General features: G+C 46.0%; 2 non-coding genes across 2 annotated transcripts; both read left to right on the top strand.

Moving 5' to 3' along the window:
- Nucleotides 1-8,160: 8,160 nt before the first annotated feature.
- On the top strand, nucleotides 8,161-8,232 carry TRNAQ-CUG (transfer RNA glutamine (anticodon CUG)). The gene has a single exon. It is a non-coding gene; the product is annotated as a tRNA-Gln (tRNA).
- A 6,292-nt stretch (nucleotides 8,233-14,524) lies between these two features.
- Nucleotides 14,525-14,596, top strand: TRNAQ-UUG (transfer RNA glutamine (anticodon UUG)). Its single transcript has one exon. It is a non-coding gene; the product is annotated as a tRNA-Gln (tRNA).
- The last annotated feature ends 1,204 nt before the right edge of the window (nucleotides 14,597-15,800 follow it).

The raw sequence follows: 15,800 nt of genomic DNA, 5'->3' as shown, positions 1-15,800 counted from the left end.
AGTTGCTGGAAGCGGTTGGAACTCAGGGACTTTAGGGTGGAATCCAAAGTTAGTGAAGAATGGTGTTGAAGCAGATGAAGAATGATACTGGTTGTTATGACAGAACTCGGCCCAGGGAAGTAATTGAACCCAGTCATCTTGAGAGGAGGACACATAGATGCGGAGGAAGGCCTCCAAGTCCTGATTCACCCTCTCGGTTTGACCATTGGTCTGAGGATGGTAAGCCGTGGAAAACTTTAGCTTGACTTGGAGGACTTGACATAAACTTCGCCAGAATTTGGCTGTGAATTGAACTCCTCGATCTGAGATAATTTCTTCAGGAAGACCGTGGAGTCGGAAGATCTCTTGTATGAATACTTGAGCCAACTTGGAAGCTGACGGAAGACCGGTGAGAGGAATGAAGTGTGCCATCTTGGTGAACCGGTCAACTACCACCCAGATGGTATTGAACTTGTTGCACATGGGTAAATCTGTAATAAAATCCATCGACAAATGGGTCCAAGGTCGACGGGGAACAGATAGTGGAACCAGTTGCCCCGCAGGCGACTGGCGGGATACCTTATGTTGAGCACACTTTGGGCAAGATGCAATAAACTCCAAGACGTCCTTTTTCAGAGTTGGCCACCAATAGGACCTAGAGATAAACTCCAGGGTTTTTTGGATACCTGTATGTCCGGCAAAACGGGAAGCATGGGCCCAATGCATGAGCTTCTTCCTTAGCATCGGTTTCACAAAACTTTTCCCTGATGGGGGCGTAGAGTCCATCCCTACCGTGGAGAATGCCAACGGATTTATAATAGGATGCTTGTCTGAAGACTCTGACTCATTTTCTTGCTCCCATGAGCGGGAAAGGGCATCGGCCTTGCGATTCTGAGAGCCCGGACAGAACTGGAGTTTAAAGTCGAACCTGGAAAAGAAAAGTGCCCATCTGGCCTGACGAGGGTTGAGACATTGTGCGCCTTTCAGATATAAAAGGTTCTTGTGGTCTGTAAGTATGGTGATTGAATGAGAAGCTCCCTCCAACAGATACCTCCACTCTTCTAGAGCGAGCTTGATGGCTAGCAACTCCTGGTCGCCAATGGCATAGTTGCGCTCAGCTGGGGAGAACTTCCGGGAGAAGAAACTGCAAGGGTGTAAATGGCCATCTTTAGCCCTCTGAGATAACACCGCTCCTACTCCAACGGAGGAGGCATCCACCTCTAAGATGAAAGGAGAGTCGATGTCAGGCTGTTTCAGAACAGGCGCAGAGATGAACCTTTGTTTTAAAAGATGAAATGCTTGCATGGCTTCTTCAGACCACTTGGACGGGTTAGCACCCTTCTTAGTGAAAGCAGTAATAGGCGCCACAATGGTGGAAAAGTCTCGTATAAACTTTCGGTAATAGTTGGCGAACCCTAAGAACCTCTGGACCCCTTTGAGGGTTAAGGGTACCGGCCAATTTTGGATTGCTTGTAGTTTCTCAGGATCCATCTCTAGTCCGGAACCGGACACAATGTACCCTAGAAACGGAATGGACTTGACTTCAAAGACGCATTTTTCTAATTTGCAATAGAGATGATTGACACGGAGACGGGACAGAACCTCTTTAACCCAAAAACGATGTTCCTCTAAATCGTTGGCAAAAATGAGGATATCGTCTAGATAGACCACGACATGACGGTATAGAATGTCTCTGAAGATCTCATTGACAAAATGCTGGAAGACAGCTGGAGCATTGCTCAATCCGAAGGGCATGACGAGGTACTCATAATGTCCGTCACGGGTGTTAAAGGCGGTCTTCCACTCGTCACCCTCACGGATCCGGATGAGATTGTATGCACCTCTCAAGTCCAGCTTTGTAAAGATGGTAGCTCCGCTAACTCTGTCAAAGAGCTCAGTAATCAGGGGTAAAGGATAACGGTTCTTGATGGTAATGTCGTTCAAACCTCTGTAGTCGATGCACGGCCGCAGACCACCATCTTTCTTTTTTACAAAAAAGAAGCCTGCGCCGGCTGGAGAAGAAGAAGGTCGAATGAACCCCTTTGCTAGGTTCTCTTTAATATATTCCTCCATAGAATGCGTCTCAGGCAGAGACAACGGATAAGTTCGGCCTCGAGGTGGAACCTTCCCTGGAACGAGATCAATCGGGCAGTCCCATTCTCTATGAGGAGGAAGGATATCAGCAGAAGCTTTACTGAACACATCCGTGAAATCTTGATATGGAGGAGGTGGAACATCAGACGACCTGGGGGAGGAAGAACAGACAGGCAATACTTTAAACAAACATGTCTCAGCACAGGAGGAACCCCATGCCAGGATTTGCGTAGTCGTCCAATCAATTGTAGGATTGTGAAGACGGAGCCATGGAAGGCCCAGGACCACAGGATGTGTGGCTCTTGGAATCACAAAAAAAGAAATAAGTTCGGAATGAAGAACTCCCACTCTCAGACGAACTGGTAGAGTCCTTAAAGAAATAACTGCATCAAAAATTTGGCTGCCATCCACGGCAGTTAAAGAAATGGACGAAGGAAGTCTCTCGGTGGGTAGGGACCACCGTTTAACATAGGCTTCGGTAATAAAGTTCCCAGCTGCTCCGGAATCAAGGAGGGCAATGACGTTCCGATAACGTTGAGCAACTTGAAGCGAGACTGGGAGATTACAATCTTGAGGAGATGGAGAGGAGATCATTACTCCTAGCCGGCCCTCTCCTTGGCGAGCTAGGATTTGGAGTTTCCCGGACGTTTGGGACAGGCATTAATGGTGTGAGACGGAGCTGCACAATAGAGACAGAGAGACTCGGAGAGACGTCTTCGGCGCTCAGCAGGAGTTAAACGGGAACGGCCAAGTTGCATGGGCTCATCTTTAGATGGTGACAGTTGACGAGGAGGAGGAGCAGAAGATTTTGGAGCAGATGATCTTCCACGCTCAGTTGCTCTCTCTCTCTGAAACGTAAATCAACTTTCGTGCAGAGTGAGATTAGCTCATCTAACTTAGAAGGTAAGTCTCTGGTAGCTAACTCATCTTTAATACGCTCAGATAAACCATGCCAGAATGCAGCATACAGGGCCTCGTCGTTCCATGCCAGTTCGGATGCCAGGATCTGGAACTGTATCAGATATTGTCCTACAGTACGTGACCCCTGGCGTAAACGGAGAATCTCGGATGAAGCTGAGGTTACCCGGCCTGGCTCGTCGAAGATGCGCCTGAATGTTGACACGAAGGCAGTGTAGGAAGATAGCAGGGTGTCGGACCTCTCCCATAACGGTGATGCCCAATCAAGGGCTGAGCCACTGAGAAGAGAAATAATGTAGGCAATTTTTGTACGGTCACTGGGAAAATTGCCAGGTTGTAGCTCAAACTGAATCTCACACTGGTTGAGAAATCCCCTGCAGAATCTTGGAGATCCGTCAAATTTTGCTGGCGTTGGAAGATGAAGACGTGGAGCAGAAATGGGTAAGGTGGGTGGGGTTATAGCTGGAGTCACTGTGGTTGACGCACCAGACGCGCCTGATCCACGGAGAGTTGTCTGAATCCCATCCAGCCGAGTAGAGAGATCCTGGAGACAGCGGATGATGTGGCCCTGTGCAGCCTCCTGATGTTCTAGTCGGGCTGCCAGTTCTTGCATCGGCCTGGCCGCTTGATCCTGGTCTCCGGCTGGATTCATTAGGTCAGTGCTTACTGTCACAACTGAGGGCCTGAGCTGACGGAAGGCAGCCTCAGTTGTAGGGGCTGAGATGTACCGGAACCTGGGAGGTTGTATCAGACCCCTGGACATGTAAGTAACATGAATAATAACTGCCCGAAGGCGTGACCACGACAACTTGGATAAAAGTCAATGATGTTTATTATGACAACTCCGCAACACAGCAGCAGTAAAAGAAAACGTAAAAGTCAGCAAAGAATAAATACAGTTCCTGGGTACTACAGGATGGCAGGAGCCACAGGGCACTGGTAGTGTGAGATAGTTCTTATGATCTTCTAGATGGAAAGTCCTTACCAGGCCCGACTGTAGCAATGGAGATAACCCAGGATTGTGCCAGCTGGTGTTCCAGGAAAAGCTGGGTTGCTGAAGATAAAACAGCTGCTGTGGATACTGTCTGGAACCAGACTGTTGTTAGCACGGAGTGGATACTGGCTGAAACCAGTTAAATAATAAATGAACTTGGGAGCGATGAAATATGAACTGAAATGTAGAACTTGAGAGCGGAGAAATAATAATACCGGTGGAGAGTGGTAAAGTGTAGAAAGGACACCGGCCCTTTAAGAGAAGCTGTACTCTGCTGGAAGCTGAGCTGGAAGCAGGTAATGTTGTAGCTGGAAACAGATGAATCCACAATGGATTGGAGAGTCAGGCTACACCGCAGGTGGAATGCTGGTGCGGGTCTCTATGGTGGAAGTCTTGAGACAGGAGCTGGAACCTGGAAGACAATCACAGGAGAGAGACAAACAGGAACTAGGTTTGACAACCAAAGCACTGACGCCTTCCTTGCTCAGGCACAGTGTATTTATACCTGCAGCAAGGAAGGGATTGGCTAGGCAATTATGCAGATTATCAATACTGAGAACAGATTGGTGGAAATGATCAGCTGACAGAATCCAAGATGGCTGCGCCCATGCAGACACTTGGAGGGAAGTTTGGTTTGTAATCCATGTGGTAATGAAAACAGTAATGGCGGCGCCGGCCACCGGAGACAGGAGGCGCCAGGCAGACAGATGCACATCCAACCACGCGGACACAGCGGAGGCCGCGGCTGACGCAACCGCCACTCAGACACTCTGCATGCAGAAGTTCAGGGACGGCGGCGGAGGCCGCGGGAGACGCCATGCCAGGTGTAATATGGCATCCACTGTGACAGCGTCCCAGAGTGACAGGAGAGGATACAGGAATGTACACATCAGGATAACAGATGGAATCCGGTCCTGGAGCGCTGAGCCAGCCTTAGGAGGCATCTGATGGGTAAGAAATGGCGTCCAGATACCCGGATCGTGACACCTTCGTCTACATTTCTGCTGAAAAACGAAGCAAGTTGCAGAACCGAGCAGAAGAGGGAGTTCTAGTCGGCTATAGTGAACATTCAAAAGGCTACAGAATCTTAAATCCAAGAACTGGAAAAGTAGTTATAAGCAACAGTGTGACATTCATAGAAGAAACACGAGATAATGTCATAACTCCAGTAGACTCTACTGAAGAAGAAAGCACTGAATCCAAAGAAACAGATGAAGTAGAGATCACTCAAGAAGTTGAAGTACAACACAAGACAAATACCAGCGACACTCATGAGAGTGCATCCGAGGGGGTGAGACGCTCTTCAAGAGAAAATAAGGGAAAAGCACCTACACGTTTATCTTACAAAGCAAAAGCCATTAACATACAAGAACCTGCATCATGGGAAGAAATTGCTAACTTTTCTGAAAGAGAAGCACAGAAATGGCTAGGAGCCGCAAAAGAAGAAATGGAATCAATGGAAGACAATCAGACATGGACATTGACCAGACTACCAATAGACAAAAAGGCCATAGGATGTAAATGGACTTTTAAGGTCAAGTATGATTCTGAAGGAAAAATAGAAAGATACAAGGCAAGACTCGTTGCTAAAGGATATTCACAGAAATTTGGAGAAGATTATGATGAAACGTTTGCTCCAGTTGTGAAGCACACTACCATTAGAACCTTACTCCTAACAGCAGCCATAAAGGGTATGCAAGTGAAACATTTCGATGTAAAGACGGCTTTCCTACATGGTGAACTAAAGGAAGATATATACATGGAACAACCACCAGGCTTCGTGAATTCTCAGAACCCAGATCATGTATGTAAACTTAACAAGAGTATATATGGTCTTAAACAAGCAGCAAGAGCATGGAATACAAAGATAAATGGAGTTCTGACAGAAAAGGGATTCATCAGAAGCAAAGCAGACCCATGTCTCTATACAAAGTTGATAGAGGAAAGATGGTTCTATGTATTGATTTACGTGGACGATTTGCTAGTTTGTTTTGAACAAGAAGGGGACGAAATTGAATTGTTACAAGAACTAAACCGTCAGTTTGAAACAAAAGACCTCGGCCACATAACGCATTACTTGGGAATGCAAATCTCAAGAGAAGATGATGGAACATTCACACTAAGTCAGAAATACAAAATTCAGGAAACCATTGAGGAATTCGGTATACAAGATGCAAAGACAGCAAGCACTCCTATGGAGACAAGTTATGAAAAGGAACCAAATGATCAGAGCAACCTGTTACAGGATAACCATCTATACAGAAAAGCCATAGGAAAATTGCTATACATTGCAACCGTCACCAGACCAGATATCTCCACAGCAGTCGGGATTTTAAGCAGAAAAGTCTCTAAACCAACAAAGATGGATTGGAATGCAGTTAAGAGGGGAATTCGTTACTTAAAGGGAACGATTAACAAGAAGCTTAAGCTCTCAGCAAACACAAGTCACAAGTTAACAGGATATGTTGACGCAGATTGGGCTGGAGACACAAGTGACAGAAAATCCACAAGTGGATATCTATTCTCTATTGGAGAAGGATTAATCAGCTGGACAAGCAAGAAGCAGTCTACCGTAGCACTATCTTCTACAGAAGCTGAATATATCGCAGCAGCTCACGCCAGTCAAGTAGTGGTATGGTTAATGCAACTACTATCAGACCTAGGAATGCCTCAAGAAGAACCTATCAAGATATATGAGGATAATCAAGGATGCCTTGCATTAGCGCAAACAGAAAGAGTGAACCCAATAACCAAGCACATTGATGTCAAGCATCACTTCCTGAGGGATCTACAGGAACAAGGTCTTATAGAGTTGAACTATTGCCCAACAGAAGAGATATGACAGCTGATATCATGACTAAGCCTCTTACCAGAGAGAGACATTGGAGACTTACGTCAAAGATGGGTCTAACTGAAGAAACCCAGTCTGTTGAGAAGGGGTGTTGAAATATGTACAACGGACTATGGGTTTGTTTATATGCATGTAGTTACCGTACAGGGGCAGCAGATGGCGTTGTATACTTACAGAGGTGTAGTGTTTGTCTGCTGCATATGTTTGTACTTGTTTGTTTTATCTCCTCACATGTGTGTTCTAGAAAAGTCTCTGAGGAAAGGAGATGAGCTGATGTTACTGACATGTTTAAGTTGAGAAGCTGATACTGAAACCTGTTGTTATATTGATCCTGCTATTCAGTACTATATAAAGAAGATATACATCTCAAGTCTCGTTCTCTCTGAATACAAGGTAACTCCTGAGGTGATACTTTATCTATAAGACTTCCCGCTGCACACCTATGGTATCGATCCATCGCACTATGCCAACAGTCTGTGTATATGTGACTGTGTGTATACTGTATCAGGATGTCTGTATATATGTGACTGTGTGCATATGTGGCAGGGTTTATATATGGATGTCTGTGTATATGCAACTGTATATGTGACTGTGTGTTTACTGTATCTGGATGTCTGTGTATATGTGACTGTGTGTATACTGTATGTGACTGTGTATATGTGACTGTATAATGTATATGTGCATATGTGGCTGTCTATGTATATGAGATTGCGTGTGCATATGTGACTGTGTGTATACACGTGGGTATGTGTGTGGCCGTGTATGTAAATGTGGCTATGTGTGTGTGGCTGTGTGCATGTGCATATGTGGCTGTATGTGAAAAGGGGGCAGGGGCACACCATCGTCTATTTTGCCTCGGGGCATCTAGATTGAATTTACCACACTGTCTGGATGATAGATCTACACTGTCTAGTTAGACAGTCAATAGTTTGACATGCATTAGGTTCACAGTGCTTAAGATCAACAAGCACAAAAAGCTGACAGGTACAAAAGATCGACATGACAATGGTCGACACACAAATGGTTGACACTTTTTGGGGGTTTTCAATTTTTTTCCTAGCATTTGCTTGCTTTGCTATACACATGGACTTCAATTTGGAATAGTAATCTGTGGCAAGTGAAGTTTTAGCAGAGTAAGCCACCATGCCCGAAGTGTGGTGAGTGAAGCGAGCCAGCTGGGGTCTACGTTTGTACTGATGGTGGTAAAAGAACAGGAAATATACAAGATGTGGGCAAAAAAAAAAAAAAAAAGTGTCTACCATTTTTGTATTGTATACAGTTTATCATGTGTGTACTATGACAGCCTAGCACAAACACGGCAGCAGGTTCCATGGTGTAATGGTTAGCACTCTGGACTCTGAATCCAGCGATCCGAGTTCAAATCTCGGTGAGACCTTATTTAGATATTTATTGTAAAAATAATACACAAAAATGATACATTACAAAAAACTTATGTATGTGTGTGTATCAGATGGGTCTGAAGAGGTCCTATATGGCACAATGTGTAGGGGCAGGGCCGGTGCTAGGGTGTTCGGCGCCCCCCTGCAAACTATAAATTTGCGCCCTCCCATATTCCTTTGGCGCGCGCCGGGAAAAGGGGTGTGGTCTCACAAGTAAGGGGCATGGCCACACAGTAGTACCCCCATTTAAAATTACGCCACAATGTAGCACAATCTTATTAATCTTATACGTAATGCCCCACCCGTAGTAGTAGCGTCCTTATACGTAATGCACCACCCGTAGTAGTAGCGTCCTTATATGTAATGCACCCCAGTAGTAGTAGCATCCTTATACATAATGCCCCTCCAGTAGTAGTAGCATCCTTATACATAATGCCCCCCGAGTAGTAGTAGCATTCTTATACATAATGCACCCACAGTAGTAGTAGCGTCCTTATACGTAGTGCACCCCCAGTAGTAGACGCGTCCTTATACGTAATACCCCCCAATAGTAGTAGCGTCTTTATACGTAGTGCACCCCCAGTAGTATTAGCGTGCTTACACGTAATGGCGCCCCCAGTAGTAGCATTGTTACACGTAATGCCCCCCTGTAGTAATAGCGTCCTTATACGTAATGCCCCCCCAGTAGTGGCGTCCATAGAGCGCGCGCACAGACATACCTCACACACACACACACACACAATTCACACATATATACACACACATACACACCCACCACACACACACACTTCTCTCTCACCCTCCACTTACCTAATCCAGTCTCCCTCTGTACAGCAGTCAGGTCCGTGTAGCTCCGCCCCCTTATGGGTCGTTTAGCCACGCCCCTACCACCCCGTGTAGCCCCGCCCCCTTCTGTCCCGTACTCGGCGCTCTCACAGTCACACAGATGAGATGAGGTGAGGGGAGGGAGGAGGCGTATCATGCTGCAGGTGCCCGCTGCCAGTGCCTGTCATACAGTGACAGACACAGCAGTGGCAGCAGCAGCAGGGGGGACAGGACGGCGCAGCAGGGAAGGGATGCAGAGCAGTGGAAGCGCCTATCCGTCCCAGCGCCTCCCTGCACTGCATCCCTTCGCTGAGCGGGTAGCGCCAGGCCTGTGTAGGGGTGTGGCTTAGCATACGTGGACCTGTTTGGATAAAAAGCTGCTGTTACCACGTGCTGCTGTAGATGAGTCAACTTGAGTCGCTTGGTGACTGACATGCTGTCTGATAACTGGTGCACACACTGAAAATCTTTCTTTAGTGCCTAATAATGGTTATCTTTGAATGCACTATGTGGCACCCAGTCTTTGTCTTTTTTACTGCGTGTATGTATTTATATATAAATAGAGAGAGAGAGAGAGAGAGAGAGAGAGACATAACAGAATAATAAAAGACAGACAGTGGCATACACTAATTTGTTCTATACTTTCCTTCCAGCTGTCCATTGGCCTCTGGGCCCCTCCTCTCCCGTAGCTGGCAGCGCAGGCACTAGAGACTCTGTAACAGTGGCAGAGTCTACAGCGCTTGCACAGGACTCCAGAAAATGGCCGCCACTCCATTTTCCCTGACACCTGCACAAGAGTTGTTGTCTCTGGCACTGTGCCAGAGTCTCTAGTGCTCAGAGCACTAACAGCGCTGCCGGCTACGGGAGAGGAGGGGGCCTACACACAGAGACTGCACACGGGTCCCCTCCTCTGTAGATACGCCCCTGAAGGCAGCACTGTGCAGTCAGGTGAGGCACTGCCCCACCTGTCATAGACCAGTAAACTCCCGAGTTTTGACTATGAAAATGCTAAGAAAAATACAAAGAAAATATTATAAATATATTTTTTGTATTATTATCATTTTTATAGTCAAAACTCTAAAGTATACTGGTCTCTGACAGGTGAGGCACTGCCTCCCCAGCCTACCTTCTCCGCACATCACTGATCACAGCTCACCAAGTTTACAGCAGAATATACTGCTGCAGCTTTGTAAATGCCCACAAGAACCTTCGGATCCATATATTTGTGTGTAAATCTGGCTCTCATACTAGCCAGTGCCTCCCCAGCCATTTACCTCACCGCATGTCACTGATAAAAAGTGTGGCAAAGTGGTTAGCATCAGAACCATAGCAGGGCACATATGAGCCAGACACCACCTCATTTGATGTTATGACATTGCAGATCAAGTGTCAGGAACAGTATGCAGCTCTCTAGGTAATTAAGCTGCATATAAGCTCCTTTGGGGCATTATCTGTTCTGTATCGCCCCTTCGGACTTGTGGCATCACCCATTGTATACCCCTTGTTATTGCTGCCTCAGATAGATTCCATTCAAACCCAGAGCACTATTTACTTATGTGGAGTTCATACATTTTGCCCCTCATAGCTATAGATTCTGCCAGGTGCCACAGTCCAACCCAGTACAGAAAAAAAAACTTCCCCCCCATACCGATAGGTTTTTGGGCCTCTGAATGAACTGACTCCTATTAGGTGCAGTGAATTACTGCATGGTAATAATGGGCTTTTTAGCCTGATAACGCTATTGGGCTATCCAGTTGCAGCCCATTTTTACCATGTGGTAACTCACCAGTTATCTGGCAATAACATATGGGATCCGTGATAACATCGGAGACCCATGTGTTCGGGTCTGATAACGGGTCTCCGGGAGCTGGCTTAATAGCATAGCCCCACCGGAATATTTTAGCTGAGGTAACTCAACGCAGCTAATAGGATATCGGCCTTAGACTAAAGACTTCACTTGGACAGACATTGATGAGAGCGATTGAGAGATCATCTGAAAAACACGTAATAATATGTTGGAACTATATAAATATAGGATAACCATCATGCTTATATTATGTAGAATTTATTTTTATTCCCAGCAGAAGCATCTACAGTTGCAAGGATATCTGGATGCAGTGGCGGAACTGCCAGAGACAATGGAGTTGGTTGCTGCCGGGCTCCAGCCATATAGGGGGCACCTCTTCCATTGTCTCCTGTTCCGCTTGTACCAATCCCACTCTGCAGCTGCTGTGAGTGAGAGCTGATGACTTGTGAGCTGCCGAGCATAGAGGCCATCAGCATCAGCGCACTGGCTCCTCCTGCTGTGTGACCTAGTGCTAGTGCTCTGGTCGAGGATGTCACGTGACTTCCGAGCACTACACAGAGTCTGACTGGGGAGCCGTCTGCGTTCCGCAATGTGTGTAGGGGTGCAGAGATGATGCGGCTGTCATTGTGCAGGTGGGTGGGGTAGTAGCAGGGTGCAGAGAGAAGTCCATATCTATGTGCCCCAAAAAAGAATAGGAAGGGGGGATAGTGTATTAATGTTTTAACATTCTGTGCCTGTGTTTGTATATGTGACTGTGTGTGGGTTCATATGTGGTTGTCTATGTATATGTGCATTGTGTATATGTGCTGGCTGTGCTTATGTGACTGTATACTTATCTGGTTGTCTGTATATGTGACTATGTGAGTATACTGTATGTTGCTGTCTGTGCATATGTGGCTGTGTGGCTGTGTGTGTGTGTGTATATATGTGACAAGTGTGCGTTTATGTGACAGTGCATATGTGGCTCTGTGAGTGTATATATGTAACTGTGTGTGCATATGTGACTTTGTGTATATGTGACTGTAGGTATACAGTATCTGGCTGTATATATACAGTATGTGACTGTGTGTGCATATGTGGCTGTCTGTGTATATGTGACTATATGCATGTGTATGTGGCTGTGTGTGTGTGTGTGTGTGTGTGTGTATATATGCGACTGTATGTTCTATAAACTATATGTGACTGTGTGTATACTGTATCTGGATGTCTGTATATGGTATGTGACTGTGTTTGCATATTTGGCTGTCTGGGCATGTGGCTATGTGTGTACAGTAAACTGTATGTTACTGTGTATACTGTATGTGGCTATCTGTGAGGGTCTGGGACTCCAGGTCGACAACAAAAAGGTCGACACACCTTAGGTTGACGCCAATTGGTCGACACACCTTAGGTCGACATGGACAAAAGGTTGACATGAAAAAAGGTCGACGTGAGTTTTTTATGTTTTTTTGGTGTCGTTTTCTTCGTAGAGTGACCGGGAACCCCAATTAGTGCACCGCGTCCCCTCGCATGGCTCGCTTCGCTCGCCATGCTTCGGGCATGGTGCCTTCGCTTGGCACAGATTACCGTTCCAATCGTAGTCCACATGGATCGTTAAGTATGAAAAAGTTCCAAAAAAGAAAAAAATTGTGAAAAACTCATGTCGACCTTTTTCCATGTCGACCTTGTTCATGTCGATCTTTTGTCCATGTCGATCTTTTGTCCATGTCGACCTAAGGTGTGTCGACCAATTGGCATCGACCTAAGGTGTGTCGACCTTTTTGTTGTCGACCTGGAGACCGGATACCATCTGTGTATATGTGACTGTGTGCATATGTGGCAGGGTTTATATATGGCTGTCTGTGTATATGCAACTATATATGTGACTGTGTGTTTACTGTATCTGGTTGTCTGTGTATATGTGACTGTGTGTATACTGTATGTGACTGTCTGTGTATATGTGACTGTGTACTGTATGTGTGCATATGTGGCTGTCTGTGTATATGAGATTGTGTGTGCATATGTGACTGTGTGTATACACGTGGCTATGTGTGTGGCCGTGTATGTAAATGTGGCTATGTGTGTGTGGCTGTGTGCATGTGCATATGTGGCTGTATGTGAAAAGGGGAGCAGGGGCACACCATCGTCTATTGTGCCTCAGGGCATCTGGATTGAATTTATGCCACTGTCTGGATGATAGATCTACACTGTCCAGATAGACAGTCAATAGTTTGACATGCATTAGGTCCACAGTGCTTAAGATCAACGGCCCTCATTCCGAGTTGTTCGCTCGCAAGCTGCTTTTAGCAGCATTACACACGCTAAGCCGCCGCCTACTGGGAGTGAATCTTAGCTTAGCAGAATTGCGAACGAAAGATTCTCAAAATTGCGAAAAGATTTCTCTGTGCAGTTTCTGAGTAGCTCGAGACTTACTCTTCCAGTGCGATCAGTTCAGTGCTTGTCGTTCCTGGTTTGACGTCACAAACACACCCAGCGTTCGCCCAGACACTCACCCATTTCTCCAGCCACTCCCGCGTTTTTTCCAGAAACGGCAGCGTTTTTTCACACACACCCATAAAACGGTCAGTTTCCGCCCAGAAACACCCACTTCCTGTCAATCACACTCCGATCACCAGAACGAAGAAAAAACATTGTAATGCCGTGAGTAAAATACCAAACTTCTTAGCAAATTTACCTGGCGCAGCCGCAGTGCGAACATTGTGCATGCGCAGTTTGCGGAAAATCGCGATACGATGAAAAAGAACGAGCGAACAACTCAGAATGAGGGCCAACAGGCACAAAAAGCTGACAGGTACAAAAGATCGACATGGCAATGGTTGACACACAAATGGTTGACACTTTTGGGGGGTTTTCATGTTTTCCTAACATTTGCTTGATTTGCTATACACCGGGACTACAATTTGGAATAGTAATCTGTGGCAAGTGCAGTTTTAGCAGAGTAAGCCACCATGGTGGTCATTCCGAGTTGATCGCTCGCTAGCAGTTTTTAGCAGCCGTACAAACGCTATGCCTCCGCCCATTGGGAGTGTATTTTAGCTTAGCAGAAGTGCGAACGAAAGGATCGCAGAGCGGCTACAAAAAATGTTGTGCAGTTTCAGAGTATCTTCAGACCTACTCAGCGCTTGCGATCACTTCAGACTGTTCAGTTCCTGTTTTGACCTCACAAACACGCCCTGCGTTCGCCCAGCCAAGCCTGCATTTTTTTCCTGGCACGCCTGTGTTTTTCCAAACACTCCCTGAAAATGGTCAGTTGACACCCAGAAACGCCCACTTCATGTCAATCACTCTGCGGCCAGCTGTGCGACTGAAAAGCTTCGCTAGACCGTGTGTAAAACTACATAATTCGTTGTAATAGTACATCGCACGTGCACATTGCGCCACTTACAGATGCGCAGAAGTGCTGATTTTTTACCTCATCACTGCACAGCGAACGAATGCAGCTAGCGATCAACTCGGAATGACCACCCATGCCCGAAGTGTGATGAGCGAAGCGAGCCAGCGATGGTCTATGTTTGTACTGATGGTGGTAAAAGAACATGAAATATACAAGATGTTGGCAGAAAAAAAAAAAACAATAAAAAAAGTGTCTACCATTTTTGTATCGTATACAGTTTATCATGTGTGTACTGTAACAGCCTAGCACAAACCTAGCAGCAGGTTCCATGGTGTAATGGTTAGCACTCTGGACTTTGAATCCAGCGATCCGAGTTCAAATCTCGGTGGGACCTTATATTTGTTGTAAAAATAATACATTACAAAATACTTATGTATATGTGTGTGTGTATATCAGATGGGTCTGAAGAGGTCCCGTGTGACACAATGTGTAGGGGTGTGGCTTAGCATACGTGGACCTGTTTGGATAAAAAGCTGCTGTTACTACGTGCTGCTGTAGATGAGTCAACTTGAGTCGCTTGGTGACTGACATGCTGTCTGATAACTGGTGCACACACTGAAAATCTTTCTTTTGTGCCTAATGGTTATCTTTAAATGCACTATGTGGCACCCAGTCTTTGTCTTTTTTACTACATGTATGTATTTATATTTAGGGAGAGAGAGAGAGAGAGAGAGAGAGAGAGACATAACAAATTAATAAAAGACAGACAGTGGCATACACCCATTTGTTTTATACTTTCCTTTCTGCTGTCCATCAGCCTCTGGGCCCCTCCTCTCCCGGTGCTGGCAGCACTGGCACTAGAGACTCTATCACAGTGCCAGAGTCTACAGCGCTTGCACAGGTCTCTGGAAAATGGCCGCCACTCCATTTTTCCTGACACCTGCGCAAGCGTTGTTGTCTCTGGCACTGTGCCAGAGTCTCTAGTGCTCAGAGCACTAACAGCGCTGCCGGCTACGGGAGAGGAGGGGGCCTACACACAGAGACTGCACACGGGTCCCCTCCTCTGTAGATACGCCCCTGAAGGCAGCACTGTGCAGTCAGGTGAGGCACTGCCCCACCTGTCATAGACCAGTAAACGCCTGAGTTTTGACTATAAACATGCTAAGAAAAATACAAAGAAAATATTAATATCTTTTTTGTATTATCATTTTTATAGTCAAAACTCTAAAGTATACTGGTCTCTGACAGGTGAGGCACTGCCTCCCCAGCCTACCTTCTCCGCACATCACTGATCACAGCTCACCAAGTTTACAGCAGAATATACTGCTGCAGCTTTGTAAATGCCCACAAGAACCCTCGGATTCATATATTTGTGTGTAAATCTGGCTCTCATACTAGCCAGTGCCTCCACAGCCATTTACCTCACCGCATTTCACTAATAAAAAGTGTGGCAAAGTGGTTACCATCAGAACCATAGCAGGACACATATGAGCCAGACACCACCTCATTTGATGTTATGACATTGCAGATCAAGTGTCAGGAACAGTATGCAGCTCTCTAGGTAGTTAAGCTGCATATAAGCTCCTTTGGGGCATTAT

Source organism: Pseudophryne corroboree, chromosome 11 (assembly GCF_028390025.1).
Source record: "Pseudophryne corroboree isolate aPseCor3 chromosome 11, aPseCor3.hap2, whole genome shotgun sequence".
Taxonomy (NCBI): Eukaryota; Metazoa; Chordata; class Amphibia; order Anura; family Myobatrachidae; genus Pseudophryne; species Pseudophryne corroboree.
This window is presented reverse-complemented; position numbering and strand designations above follow the sequence as displayed.